Consider the following 16,288-nt stretch of genomic DNA (forward strand, 5'->3'; position numbering starts at 1 on the left):
ATTTCCTCTTCCAATGTGTGCTGTAGAATGCAGCACACATTGAAAGAGTAAAAAAACAAGGAGAAATGAAAACATTTCTCCTCGTTGCACCTCGCTATGCCAACCCTATAGCATTCTGACACATTTCCAAATGTACGATTTCTCGTAAATCTGGAAATGTATCAGTGGACATGGGTGTTGCGTGGGAACACCCACAGCAACACCCATGTCACGCCCTTAATATGCAAAGTGTTGCTTGAGCAAGGGTGATATTTACAAGCACAGGTTAAGTTACGCAGGGTGACTTTACCTGTTCTTGTAAATACTACTTAGCAGGCTGCGCTACGGGTGTTTCAGGCAACATGATGTACAGTCGGCGCAAGGGGCTTGTAAATCTTCCTCAGGGTGTTAAGCTAGCTTTATCAAAGAATTATATCATAACAATAATCTTAAAATATCTAAATCATGCAATATCATTTTAGTAGATTTTAATATTGCAGATCTTTTTTAAAAAAAGGCAGATCAATTAGCCATAGTAATAAGAGCAGGTAGAGGAAATTGTGAAATCAAACATTATTCTACAAGAAGCCATGAAAGCGAATTAGAAGGCTGTTGAAATTGAAACCAAAAGGAATTTTGTTTTTAAATAAACGCTTTATGAAAAGTAAGAAAATCTGGCAACCCAAAACCCCCATTAATCTCAGTCATTTTAAATTTATTATAACTTATATGAGGAGGTTTATTATTCCAAATAAAATCTACATTCTTATAAAAATGAAGAGGAAGTTGAATAGGTACCAGAGAAAGAAGATAAAATAATTTTGGAGACAATCATCATTTTAATAGAATCAATCCCCCCCCCCACCAAGATAATTGCAAAATGTTCTCTGATATGGTTGACAATATATTCACAATTCAATGCAATTGAATGTTTAATTATATGAGAAAACAGAATACCAAGGTATTTAAGTTTATCCTTTTGTCATACTATTTCTATGTTAGGAAGCACAGCTGGGACACAACAAACATCCAAAGGGAACAATTCTGTTTTATTTGTATTTAGGGTATATCATAAAGTTTGAGAGTACTGATTAATGAGTGTTAAGAGAGGAGGAATGGAAAATTCTGGATTTCCAATATACAAGAGTACTGTATCTGCATATGCCGACGTTTTAATAGGAACATTATTTATGAGGATACCTTCAATTTCCACTGCATTCCTAATGCCAATTAGCAAAGGTTCAATAAAAAGAAGAAAAAACAAAGGAGATAGGGGACAATCCTGTCTGGTACCCCTGAAAAGGAAAAATGTATTAGAAATATGACCGATAATGAAAAGCTTGGCAGAAGGACCTGGGTAAATACCAGAAATCATAATTATAATCAAATTACCAAAATAAAAAACACATAAGTTATGGAAAAGATATTGACAATGAACTTTCTCAAATGCCTTTTCTGCATCTAATACTAACACACCAGAAGGCATCATTAAAGAGGAACCATTTTCAATAGCATGGAATAGTAGTAACCTTACATTATGTACCGAATGTCTATTTTTCATGAAACCAGATTGATCAATATTATCAAGCAAAGAGACCAATCTGATTGCTAAAATCTCCACATAAAGTTTACAATACTGATTAAGTAATAAAATAGACCTATAGTTTGAGACATTGGTAGGATCCTTGTTAGATTTCGGGAGAACTATTATTAAGGCCTCCATGAAGCTCCCAGAGTTTGAACCTGTATTACCAAAATGAGTAAACAATTTGAGTAAAGGTGAAAGGTGATGAGAAAAAGCTTTATCAAATTCAGCAGGAACGCCATCTGGACAAGAGGATTAAAGCAAAAGGAGATTTATTTGCTGAATGCACTTCTTCTAATGTAATTGGCTGGTCTAACTTATCTTGATCTGACTCATTAATCTTGGGCAACCCACACATATCAAGTACCAATATGCAACATATCACACACCAGAGGCTTATTATACAAGGTAGAATAATAATTCATACGTTCTTGAACTATTTCATTATGAGAGAAAACAATTTCACTATTAGAATTGTGAATTGCATTAATGTGAATTTTAATCTCTCTTAATGCACAAATAATTTGCCTAATGTTTTCCAGATTGATTAACATTGAAACAAAATGTAGGTTTGCTAGTAGTAATTTGAATGGCAAAAAGCAGGAGATAAAGCTGATCCTAGAAATTATAGGCCAATCTCCCTCCTCGATAGCACAGCAAAACTCATTAGCAGAGTTTTATTACATAGATTGGAGACTTGGGCAGAGATGAGCAACATATTGATCCCTGCCCAATGGGGCTTTAAAAAGGGTAAGGGCACACAAAATCAATGTCTCAACCTGAGTAAGTTGATAGCAAAATATACCCGTGCCAAACAAGGCCATTTATACTTGGCTTCATGGACTTAAGCACAGCCTTCGACTCTGTTACCCATTCCCATCTATGGAGCATCATGAAGGAAATTGGGGTAGATCAAGCTATAATTACATTTTTAAGGCAGCTGTACTCAAAGGCTGAACCAGTGTACGCTATGGGCAACAGGGGGAGTGCACCAGATGGTTTCAAATCACCAGGGGGGTCCCGCAAAGGTGTGTTCTCGTCCCATTCCTGTTCTCCTTATATGCAAATGGAGTAGAGTCCCAACTCCTAGAATCAACCCTGGACGTCCACATAATAAACAAAACGCGCATCCCAATTTTATTATATGTAGATGATGCAGTGTTTATTGCTCGCACGGGTAGGGCCCTCCAGAAATTGTTAGACACTTATGTAAACTATATGCTAAGCCTAGATTTAAAAACAAATGAGGCCATGTTTTTTATTATAGTTGCAGGTGGGAAGGTGAAGAACCCCTGTTCCTTTTTTATTTCTCACCGCAAAGTAGCGAAAACTGAGCTGTTCTCACACTTAGGGGTGACCTTTGATCACAGATTATCTTGGACCAATATGGTGTTGAACCGAGGAATGATGCTAGAAAAGAGCACTAATGCCATCAGTACTGTTACTAAAAAGCTGGGCTGGGCTCAAAAAAGTCAATGGGGCTAAATTTTACAAATCAAGCTCAGTAGCTTCCTATAGTGCGGGAGTGTGGGGTTAAGCTAATGGAAAGGTAATACAAACGATTGAAAACTCATTCTGGAAAAAAATGATGAGCCTTCCTATCAGTTGCTCCAATTTTAACTTACATTACGAGCTGAGCATCCCTCACATCAACGAGCAAATAAATGTAGCTCCAATTCTTCTCTGACACTCAATTTGGAGTAGAGGTACAGTTATCCTCACTCAACAAATCATTATGGACTGTATGTCTTTAGAACATGTATAATGTGGTTATCATAAGTCAAAAATACTCTTCCAGCCTTGGACCTAGGGAGTCTGTTTGATACCCCAGATAAATGCTTGTCTATCTCGAAAAAGGCCTTAAACAAGGCCAGATTTACTGCTCAGTCAGTCAAACCTATGGTTTGGGAGTATCTCGAGGGCCCAATACAGGGTAAGGGAGTTCCACCTTATCTGGATCTCATAACAAACCCTCATCATAGATTTATTTTACTAAGATTTCGTCTTAAGCTCATTCCATGCATGTTGGGCTTTCCTACTGGTACATACTTTTCCCATGATCTCTCGTGTTGCCCATGTGACGGCTCCTCGACTCAATCCAATTTGCACATTTTCTTTTTTTATAACTTTTGTTGTGAACACTGTAAGAGATTTTAAATCCCACAAGTATAATTTTAGCCAATGTCACCTGGCTTTATATTTTTTGAGGATTGTTGCCCAACCCTCTAATCTGCTTTGGCATCACCTCCTTTTTATGCCAGTTGCTGCAAACAAGGAAATTGTACATTTGTTGAGCTGCATTGTTTTTCATTATACTTCTATCTGTTTTTTTTTATATCTGTGATGTATTTATGAACTTTTATGATTAACTTAAATTAATTGAATAAAGGAAATTGAAATTGAATGCCAGCTCTATTGCTTAATGTAGAGTTTAATTCATATAAAATGATATTTTATGTCATTAGAAGTGATAAAGAGGCGTTCATATATTGCAATCTGTTCATTTCATTCTCTGACTCTGGAATTATGTGATGTGCTGTTATGAGCCAGAATAGAAATTGGCACTCCTCTAATATCTGCCTTAAATGCATCCCATCTATTAACAAGAGAGGTAGAACCTTCAGGGTTAAATGAAAAATAATCACGTAGAGCAGACAAAAGAGTGGCCGTATTTTTCTCATTTAGTACAAAACTAGTATTCATGCCCCATAGACCTTGCGACGGTTGAGGGGAGATATATAGTAAAATACAAGAAATTAGCCCATGATCAGAAAGATCAAAATTATTATGAATGAATTAATTGATGGGATATTGATGTATAATCTATACAAGAATAGGAATTAAGAGGATTAGAAAAAAAGTGAATTTTTTCTCTGTTGAATGATGTAGATGCCAACTATCTAATAGTTCATTAGTTTAAAAAACTTTAGGAGGACGATATTTGGTTTGAGATGCTCTATCCAATAAGGGTTCACATATGAAATTAAAATTGCCACCAATAGTAAGCAGAACATTACCTAATTTCAGGATTTCAGACATAAAAAGGGACCAAGAATTGGGGTAATCTGATGTTAAACTGTACACATTAACCCGGTGCAAAATATTGTTGTCAATTTTAATTTTAGCAATAATATTATGAACTTCGGAGTCGCAACACTTGTGTACAGTTTGAAGATGTAACTTTTTGGCAAAAAGATAGCAACCGATTTTTTTTCTCATGTGCTGGGGAAGAAAGAACCGTAACAACCCATTTTGTGTTCATATAAGATAAAACTGTATCATATATATGTGTCTTGTGAAGCAAACAAATATCTGCTTTATGTCTAGCTAAATAATCAAGAACCTTAGTTCGGTTCACTGGGTGTCGCAAACAGTAAAAAAAAAACAATTTTTATACCAACAATGTTATCCATTTTTATATAGAGTAGAAAAATCAGTAAAACTGAAAAAAGAAACAGATAAATTAAAAGGATAAAAAGTAGCTCCAACAAGGTGTAAAAGGCAAAAAAGGAAGTACGCAGACAAACACAAAGACAGCATGGATATACTAAAACGCGACAACATAAAATCATAAGTAATAGCTCAGAATCGCACATACGCAGAGACAAGGTCAACCAGCCCAAATGAAGCCCTTAAAGAAGAACAAATAAAATATAGGTGAGTTATGAGGAAGGCATTATAACAGATGACTCAAGTGCCAGGCAAATTTACTTCCATTGAGAGTGGTAACTGTTGATCCAGGAAAAGACGAAGATCCTCAGGGCGATGAAAAGACTTGGAGAAGTTTTCATTCCACATTCTCATAGTAGAGGGATCAAAAAGACCATATTTGAAACCATAGCTTCTTAGTCGAGGTCTGAAAATTCCTTGTGAATTCTGACAGTTCCTTTAGCAAAATCTTGGTGAATATAAATGTTATGACCATTAACCATCAAAGATAGAATCTCTCTTGCCCCTTTCTGAATCTTGATGATGACACAAAACCTTGAAAATCATTTGATGAGGTTTGGGATGATGGGATTACGATGCAAAGGAATTCTATGTGCCTTATCAGTTTCAAATTTCTCAGGAAAAGTAATATGTAAAAGACCCGGAAGCAATTTTTCTAAATACTGCCTGCAATTATTTCCTCCAACACCCGCTGGCAAATAAAAAATACTGGTTATACTGTCTTTTATGGTTTTCTAAGTCAAGCAAGAGATCACTCATCTGCAGTATTTTTGCTGCAAGAGGTATCAAACCATCAATTTTGGATTTTCATTGAAAGACGCCATATCTTTGCATTTTTTTTTTATTTCTGAGGCAATATTTTCTGTATTGGAATGAGCAGCTTGTAACTCCTCTAATAGAATAGACAAAGACGGTTACTCAGACTCCAGAATTAACTGGGGGAAGAGCAATATTTTGTTTACATTTGTTAGAGGCAGCATGCACATTTTTCCCTTCCATTACAATAAAGCAACAATGACAAAAACAGCTGAAATTATGATAGAAGTGGAAATATCCATAAAAGGAGGCTGTGCAGCCGCAAAATTCAATTCTGGGAGTGGTATAGGTCAATGCTGCACACTTTCCAGTGAGTAAGACCACCATCTTGAGAGAAATCTTCAGCAGCAGACCACTTGCCCGACCTGTAAATGGATTGAGCAGGCAAATCACCATAAAGGCTGGAAGAAATTGCCCAGAAATGACACAAATAGACATCTCCTTCCTCACTGAGCATTCGAGGAACCAATGGACAGTTACATTCCTCCCAAAAAATGAGACGCTGAATCGTCATTAAATCGGGCTTTGCCGAGAATTAGCAAGTGACGGCCATCTTGACAGCGCTCTTCACAACTACATGAAAAGGTAATTCTGAATAACTTTTTTTTAAACACACACTCGATTGTCTCTTTTAGTTCCTGAGTTGTATAGTGATTAAAGTGAAGCGTCTTTTTTTAAATTACATAGATTAATTATGGTGTGTATTTTTAAACACATTATGATTACACAACACCACAACAATAGTATTTGGTGTGTGTATGACCCACAACCAACAATACATTGAGATGGGTGCAAGTTAACACCATGAGACTGTTTTGCATTTTAAATACTTGCTTCATGACAGTAAATGTTCTATAAATACAAATAATAACGAGTGTAAATAGTTGGGAACAGTTCTCAATGCGTAGAATTGCACTTAGCCTCATCGCTGCTGCTGACAGCCAACAGCCGTCGCGTGCACTACCTTTGGAGTGCTGCGCACGTCCGTTGGCCGTCGCGGCCCGCCCGCTCAATAGAACGTTCCGCACTATCGCGGAACGTTCGGCGCAGTTAAGGAGTTAATAAAATTTAATTTTTTTAATTGATTTTGTGATGTAAATGTAAATGTAAATGTAAATGTACAGGGATTTATATAGCGCAAATCACCGAGCAGTTTCTAAGCGCTTGCTTAGGGAACCCGTCCTGGTATTCCCCTGTGAGATAACCCCGGCAGGGTATCCGCAAGGTGAAAGCCAGGCATCCCACCGCGAGGGGCCGTTGTGGAGATTAAGCAAGCTATTGCCCAGAGTCGCAGAGTGTGAACCCGTGAATCGAGTAGGCACCGGAGCGAGAAATGTCGAGTCCATGGACATTTTAGGACTCAAGACCCCGCCGAGCCGGGAATTGAACCCTGGTCCCGGGCTGACCTCTGCTTCCAGGTCTGCCTCCTCTAACCAGTGAGCCACACTTCTCCGCATGATACTATATCACAGTACAATGCAAACAACTGTAATCCTCCACTGTGAAACCTCAAAACAGTAATATGTCCTTTTTTGTAAATAATGTAAATATAAGGTGTAATGACACTACAGATCCCATAATGCCACATTACTGCCAAATGTGTATATATGATGTATTAGAAGTACGACTCACTAACCATGAGCAAAGCTGTGAGAGGGCTGAAATGTGTTGTTAGAGTGTTGCTGAATAAATCTATCCAGACTTGACTCCAGAGTGCCATGTCTTTTGTAATTCATGTGGCATATAGGACCAGGATCTGGCCCCTACACTGAGCACCCACTGGTGAACGCACCGAGCTTCTGGATCACATTGTGAAACATTAACTGTTCGGTGGCACCCGAGTGAACGCGCTAAGGAAACCCTAGGAAAAGGAACTCACCTCGATGGTTGAGCGCCGCAGGATGGAGTCGGAGGATGCCGCCTACACGGGAGTCTCCCGAGAGGTGAGTGGCATTAGCTGCATTCAGTAAGCGGCAAACTCGAAGCGGCTATTACTTGTTCGCGACAAATTGTACCAGGCAAGTATACGATACAGCTGGCAGTCCCAGACAAGGTGACGGAGCCAAGAGGATTAGAATTGTGATTAAATTGCTCAGTTATCGAGGCAACAACTCTAATAGTGAAACACTGCGAAAGAGAAAAGATGGAGGCTCGAACCCCGAAAAGAGCAGTAACTGCGGCAACAATGTTTCAACCTGGGATTGAAACAGAAGAAACGAGCACGAGGGTGGAAAGCAATAAGAATGCAGCAGATTTAACGGCAAGACAACAATTTAATAAAATGGAAAGACTGTATGAAAAGGAAATAAATAAAAGCTGGGAAATATTGGCATTAGAAAATTATATCGAAGTCCAGCGAATTCCAAGAGGGTTGCGAATTTTGACAATGCCTACAGACCCCGAGACTAACATCGAATTATTAGAGGAATGGGCTGACAACAACCTACAGCGCTCCCTTAACATGATGAATATATTGATTAAACATGCTCAAACTGACGTCTTGGAATTAACCAAACAACTAGAGAAAATGGAGGAAAACATGCAGAATCAAACAAATCAGGATGAGCTTGCAAAATTACAAATGGAGACTAGATTAGAGAAATATGAAACTGAAATCCAAGTGCGAAATAAACGGAAATTCAAAAGGGATGAACAAGATTATAAATGTGGCAGGATTTTAACATTTGAAAATGCTTTGATACACTAAAAAAAACAATCCAATACAAGTTTCAAAAGGAACAATAGAAAGCACAAGCTAATCGGATGTCAGCGAAGGTGAAATAATGAGTGGAGCAACAGCAGCACCAAAAGTCACTTTTTTAGAAGAAAGGCGCCCAATGCATGTGGATCAAACCTACACTTGAGGGAGCGGGCGGGGAAGGAATGCAAATCGAGGCTGAGGAAATGGAGAAAATGTATCTCAAGCACAAAAAAACCAGATGTGCAAAGCACAAGAAGACAATATCCACTGCCCAATCACAAGTAGAATATATCAATCTCATTGTGAATCTCTCAAAATATACATTATCAACGAAAAAAAAGGCAGTACTAAATAAGGGTCTACATTTTTGCCCGGAAAGTCATTTGAACTGTAAACAAGCGAGGATTGATTTGTACAAATATGTATGCAAGCTCAAATTAGCCAAGATACACGCCAACAAGAATAACAACAATGAAACAAGAGAAATCACCCAAGTGGATGTAATGGAACCAACGATCAGTATTGATCAAGCTCAAGATCTAAAGAATATGTTTGATCTCCTGTACAACTTGAATGATGATGAGATGACAGAGGAGCAAATATTAGATCAACTAACTATAGAAACTGACAAAAGAGTGGAAAGCGGCTTTAAAAGAGCATCCACGTACTGCCCGGTCTTGCCCCCTGGAAACAGATTTGATCAGTTCAGTAAGGCAATAATAGAAGAGCTTGGCAAAATATCTAACGCAAGAAATGATAATCAAAGACAAAATGTAAGTAAAAAAGAACGTGACGCAATTAATGAATTGATGGAAAACAAGGAAATCATAATTTAACCTGTGGATAAGGGAGGAAATATTGTGTTGATGGATGTAAAAGATTATGGGCCTTATTTATGAAGGCCTTGCGTCGTCGGTGCGTCACTTTTAAAATGGGAAAAAGTGATGCACCGGTAGCGCAAGGCCTTCATAAATAAGGCCCTATATGTAGGAAGCCTATAGACAACTAGAGGACGTTACCAACAACAGAATGACACTAGACCTCAATGAAAAATTAACAAAATGGTATAATGAAAACCTTATCAGTGATGATGAATTGAAATTTGTCACGAAAGACTTCCCAGTAATTCCAACAATATATTTGTTGCCTAAAATACACAAGACATTCCATCACCCACCTGGGAGACCTATTGTCTCTTCGTGTGATTCATTATATGAAAACCTTTCTGAATATGTAGATAAATTCCTGGCACCCATAGCTCAGAGTATGAGTTCCTATATCCGGGACATAGGTGACTTTCTTAGGATACTGACACGCATCTCTTGGAACAGTCAATATTTGTTGATAACTATCGACGTGGTATCACTATACACGTCGATAGGACATGAAGTAGGTCTCAATGCGTGTAAATACTTTCTAAGACAAAGAAAAGTAACAGAACTGAAACATACACAAATGTTTCTATGTATGATTGAGATGTGCCTAACCAACAACATCTTTTTCTTCAACAAATAACTTTTCAAACGTCAATGAGGAACTGCCATGGGCATATCCTTTTCCCCAAATTATGCTAATCACAATGGGGTGGTGGGAAAAAATGGTGGCCTGGAATGCGGAAAATCAAGATGATTTGGATAAAATAATTTTGTGGGTTCGTTATATAAACGATCTGTTTTTAATATGGAATGGTACGGAACAAGAATTCCAGGAATATTCTCAAAGATTGAATGAAAACCAAATCGGCTTATCTTTCACCTGCAACACAAGCCATACTGAGATAGCCTTTCTTGATACTTTGATATACATTGAGAATAACGAAATACACTCCACACTTTACAGAAACTAGACAGCCACTAATAGTATCCTACACAGGACAAGCTTTCACCTCAAACCGTTAATTGACAGCATCCCATAAGGAGAATTTATGCAGATGAAACGGAATTGCTCTAAACCAAATGATGGGGAAGAGAAAATTGTATAGATGGTACTGAGAGACAACATTTAATAAAAGCAAGAAAAAAATTGACAAAAACCCTAGAGGAGACATTAATTCCTAAAAAGACGTAACGAAAGGAAGAACAACAAGCATCAAGATTCATAACAACTTACAGTAAAGAAAGTGGGAAGATCATGAGCAAGATCAAAACATATTGGCACCTAATTGCGAAAGACCCAGACATAGGACAATTCTTAGGATCAAAACCAGTAGTCACATACAGAAAAACAAAGTCCCTCAAAGACGTTTTGGTTAAAAGCCATTTCGAAAAACCACATGAAACTAATTGGCTAACGGAACAAAGAACGTCTTCATGAAATGTACCTTGTGTAAAGCATGCATAATTGGAAAACATATGCGAACCATCACTGATCCTAATGGGAACCCAATAATGTTGAATCAAAAAATAACCTGCACAACGCAATATGTAATTTACATTATTGAGTGTAACTGCGGATAAAAATACATTGGCAGCACAATGTGCACATTAAAGAAACGTATATTGGAGCATATCCGAGCAGTTAAAAACAGGGATATGTCATATGCAACTGCCAAACACATGTTGTCATGTCAAAAAGGAGACTGGGGAGCAATGAGCTAATATGGCACCCACGCTGTTAAATCTGGGGGTCTCTAGTTGGCAGAGATAGGTACCAATGTCCAAATAGGGACCCTTGCTTCTAGTCAGAGAGGGATACACTCTTTAGATAATCCCTGCTCACCCCCTTGGTAGCTTGGCACAAGCAGACAGGCTTATCAAAGGCAATTGTAAAGTATTTGTACCAACACTCACAGTAACACAGTGAAAGCACCACAAATGGACTCCACACCAATTTAGAAACATAAAGTATCTTTATCTAAACTACACAAGACCAAAACGACAGAAATCCAACATAAACAGTTCAAGAATATGATTTTTAAAGAGTTGCGTCACTTTTGGCCCAAAGTACCTGTAGATGCGTCAAAAGTAACGGAGGCAATTAAGGAGGTCTTGGATTCAGGGGGTAAGGCGATGTTGGTGATGCTTGATCTCTCGGCGGCCTTCGACACCGCCCCCCACAGCGGTCTCCTTTCAAGACTCAGGGAGATTGGTCTGTGGGGGGCGGTGTTCAGTTGGTCCGCGTCCTTCCTAGCGGACCGCCGTCAAACGGTCTGGGCCCCTCCGTTCTCCGCCGCGGTGCCGCTTTTGGAGGTAGGAGTTCTGCAGGGCTCTATTTTGAGCCCTACTCTCTTTAACATCTATATGACCCCCTTGGCGGCACTGGCGGAGTCTTATGGTGCCCAGATCATCTCATACGCTGATGACACCCAGCTCCTCTTCTCCTGCGAGAAGGGTTCAGATTTCAATGGGTAGAGTATCAGGGGGTGCCTTGGGGCTGTTTTCGAATGGTTCCAGCTCAATAGCCTCTAATGCAACTCGGATAAATCCGAGGTGCTCTTCTTCGGCTGCCCCTCCGACCCTTGGTGGCAGTCTTGGTGGCCCGAGGCCATGTTTCCTCCCTCCCCCGCTTCCGATATGGCCAAGAATCTGGGAGTGTAGATCGACAATGGCCTTACCTTGAAGCCCCAGATTCTCGGCCTAGCTGGGAAATGCTTCGGCCTTCTTAAAATGCTAAGGACATTTCTTCTCTTGCTCTCTCTGGCCCATAGAAAGATCACTGTGCAGGCACTAATAGGCTCTCGCTTGGACTATGCCAACGTGCTCTATCTCGGACTTCCGGAGTATCTTCTATCACGTTTGCAGATAGTCCAAAACTCTGCAGCGCGAGCCATTTTTGGCCTTAACCAGAGAGCCAGTGCAAAAGACCTCTTGAAAACCTTGCACTGGCTTTCAATTCGAAAACAAATTGTTTTTAAGACGCTCACTCTGGCCTTCAAGGCTCTCCATGGCACTGGCGCCAAATATATCAAGAAACGGTTGTTTTTTTACCAGCCATCTAGATCGCTTAGGTCAGCCTGGCTGGCCTTGGCTTCTGTTCCGAATATTAGATGTGCCCGCATAGGAGGCCGCTCTTTTAGACGCTTGGTGCCTCAGTTGTGGAACGCCTTGCCGGTTCCCCTGAGAAAGACAGTCAACCTGTTTGCCTTTAGAAAAGATCTAAAATCCTGGCTTTTTGTTCAGCAGTGTCTGGTATTTTTCTCCTGCCCCTGTTCCGCGTCGGGTTCGAAGCGCCGGGACACTCCTTGGAGTAGCTGAGCGCTATATAAAACTCATTATAACATTAACATTAACAAAAGTTCCTAGCGACAACTGCAGTGTCGAAAAACAAGTGATGCGTCACTCCTGAGACCCTGGGGAGGCGTTGCGACTACCCCGCTGCGCGCTGTGAGCGCGTTGTGACAAATCTGGTCTGTATGGGTAACGATGCGATACCGTGTATGGATTCCGAGGTGCAGCTTCTCCGGTAGGATGCGTCTCACACAGGCATGATGCGATGATCTTCGGGGCGGGGATGATCTTCGGTGCAGCGGCAATGCGCGGCGCAGCGTTGATCCTCTTCTGCCGCGGCCCCTCGATGCGATGGTGTTGGACTCTGCGACAATGTTCGCAGCGACGGGATGTGGTCTGCAAGCAAGCGGTGCGATTGTCCTCACAGCGACGACAGGCTCTGCGATGATATTCGCAGCGACAGGAGGCTAGAATGGGGAATACTGTGTATAAGGTTTATCTGCATATCTTCCCATAGGAGCAAGATAGAAAATTGAAGTCTGATATCCCTGAGCTCAGAATTTAATAACCCATGTTTTAGGAAGAATGGTTTTTAAATCCTGTGTTTGAAAACAGCACTTTTAGAAAGTGGCTGTTTTCTTGTCTGACCTTTCTGTGTGCCTTTGGTTGTTTGTGAATTGACTATCTGGTATTGTGAGTGACAGGGGCTGGGGTGGCTCCAGGAGGCTGGATGAGTCAGCCCTGGGCTGAATAGCTCCATCTGCATCTTGAGTGGTGGGAGGGGATAGCACTTGGGCCTGAATAGGACTGTGCCTGCCTTCCACATTTCTGGCTCCACCGCCTGCTGGGCGGCTGATGACCCTGCCCTTCTCTCTCAAGGAAGGAGTCATGTAAACAGAGTGCTCCAGGACTGACCAGAACTGGTTTGGACAAAGTAAAGGCCTCTCTGCCTTCAGAGAACAAAGTATTGGTATAAAAAGGAGATACCCAGACCCCAAGACTTTGGATCATCCTGGAATCAAGAAGGAACTTCTGCCAAGGAGAAAGCTGAAAGACTGAAGAAGAAGGACTGGCCTGCTGTAAGGCTGACCTGCATCTGCTTTTCTGCCAAAGAGAGGGGAAGGACTTTGCTGTTGCTGTGTTCCCTTGCTTGAAGAGATCTCCAAGTGCCTGAGGAGAGTTGGCCTCCTGTTACTAAGTCCCAGGAACAAAAGGACTTCACCCCCAGCCTCCCACGTGACCTCTGCTGTGTGAGTCTGACCTGTTTGGAGATCTTGATCCATTTGTGGGGCCTGTGGAGGTTGTTTCCTGTTGTTTGGGGAGCTGGACAAGCAGAAAAGAAGAAGATCTACAATTTGCACGCATCGCTCAACAGTGCGAGAGAATTCCTGTCACCGCGAAGATCGTCGCAGCGCCTGTTGCCGCTGCAAGAACTGACGCATCGTTCACTTGCTGAGCGCATCGCCCGGTCCGTGAAGACTCTTGTTGCTGCGAATATCGTCGCAGAGCCTGTCGTCGCTGTGAGGACCCATGTACCTCTTGCTTGCGGACCGCATCCCAGAGTCCAACATCATCCCATTGAGGGGCCGCGGCAGAAGAGGATCAATGGTGCACTGTGCATCGCCGCTGCACCGAAGATCATCGCCACCCCGAAGATCGTCGCATCGTGCCTGTGCGAGACGCATCCTACCGGAGAAGCTGCACCCCAGAATCCATACACGGTATCGCATCGCTCCCCATGCAGACTGGATTCATCGCAACACGCCGGATGCGTGCAGCCGAGTTGTCGCATCGCCTCCCCAGGGTCTCAGCAGTGATGCATTGCTTGTTTTTCAACGCTACTGTTGCCGCTAGGAACTTTTGTCGCATCTAAAGGTACTTTGTCCAAAAGTGACGCAACTGTGGATTATTTTGACGCAAACCCTAGAACTCTTTTAAAGTTATATTCTTGAACAAGGTATGCTGGATTTTTGTCGTTTTGTTCTTGTGTAGTTTAGATAAAGATACTTTATTTTTCTAGACTGGTGTGGAGTCCATTTGTGGTGTTTTCACTGTGATACTGTGAGTGTTGGAACAAATACTCTACACATTGCCTTTGATAAGCCTGTCTGCTTGTGCCAAGCTGCCAAGGGGGTGAGCAGGGGCTATCTAAAGAGTGTATACCCCTTACCCTGACTAGAAGCAAGGGTCCCTATTTGGACATTGGTACCTACCTCTGCCAACTAGAGACCCCCAGATCTAACATTGGTGGCAGCGGTGGGATAGGACGTGCGTTTGCGCAGTACCACAGTGACAGCTGGCTACACTACAAAACTCTGCATTTTAGATAGTCACATTTTGGGCATTATTGTTTCTGATATTGTTTTCTCCTCAAGAGTGTCATTTGTAAATGGTGTTTTCTGCACTTTTAGGTTTAGTGGCAGAAGAGAGAAAATGACAGGGCGGGACGCTAGTAGGTGGGGAGGTTCCCATAGATAGGGAGTCCCTTGCTGGGTCCAGTGCCCAATCTCTGTTCCTGTTCCCAGAGGTATGGGTGGCTCCAGGAGACCGGGGGGAGTCTGCCCAGTGGTGCATAGAGAGATCTGCATGCAGATGGGAGGGAGGAGTTGCACCTGGGATCTGAATAGGACTGTGCCTTCCCTCCACTACGCTGGTGCCCCCTGTTGTGTGTCTGAGCACTGAGCCCCCACCTGACAAAGGAGAGAGGAGCTGAGCAAAACAAAGTGCTCCAAAGCTCCCCTGAACCAGTTGCATCTGGTTCCCCCATGCCCTGCACCTTTACACAAAGGATTTACTGGTATATATATAGGGGTTGTGACCCCAAGGAAATGTTCCCTTCTTGGTTGCTGTTCCTGTTGGGCGGGCGGGCTGCTGCTGGGGCCCAGGGGGGGCTGCCATGAGGGCTTACCTCCCTGGGCCCTGCCTTGCCCCATGGATGCCTTAAGGACTTTTGGAACTTGTTTCTTCTTTCTGCAGGACCTTTTTGTTTGCTGTCCTAGCGCCCTGGGAAGTGCTTTATTTCCATTACAGCCAAGCACTGTGATTGTCCTGAGGAGGAGTGCTTTAATTGCATGGCCCCAGGAAAAAGGAGCGAGAGGGCTCCGCAGTGCAAAGCTGCCTGTGTAGGAGGGAATCCCCGGCATAGGGATACCCCGCATTTTGCCTGCATTCACAGATGCCCACCCCCTTATTTTTATATTGAAAATTATGGGTGCCCACCCAGCTTATGGAGCGCAATTGCGGGTGTCCACCCCGCTGCATATTTCTGGGGTCAGAGGGAGCCTACCCCTCATTGCCGCACGTTTCTTATTGCTGAAGAGAGAGCCCACACCATGTTTCGCCTCCGCAGCCTGAGCCGCTTTCTGACTTTATTCCGGGCCGCTCCAGTGCGACCCGGAAGACAGGCACCGTGCCTTGGACATGGGCGGGGCCTGGTAGTCTCTCCTTCCGCTTCCCCCTTCCTGGGGAAGCCGTGCCAGGCCTCGCTGGTCTCCCGGACAGAAAGAGAGACCAGAGCAGGATTCCACGCAGGGCTCCTGTGATAAGGATGGAGCCCCGCATGCTGCCCTGGTAATGCCCCCGGTCCAAGGG

This window comes from Lissotriton helveticus, chromosome 3_1 (genome assembly GCF_964261635.1).
Source record: "Lissotriton helveticus chromosome 3_1, aLisHel1.1, whole genome shotgun sequence".
Classification (NCBI taxonomy): Eukaryota; Metazoa; Chordata; class Amphibia; order Caudata; family Salamandridae; genus Lissotriton; species Lissotriton helveticus.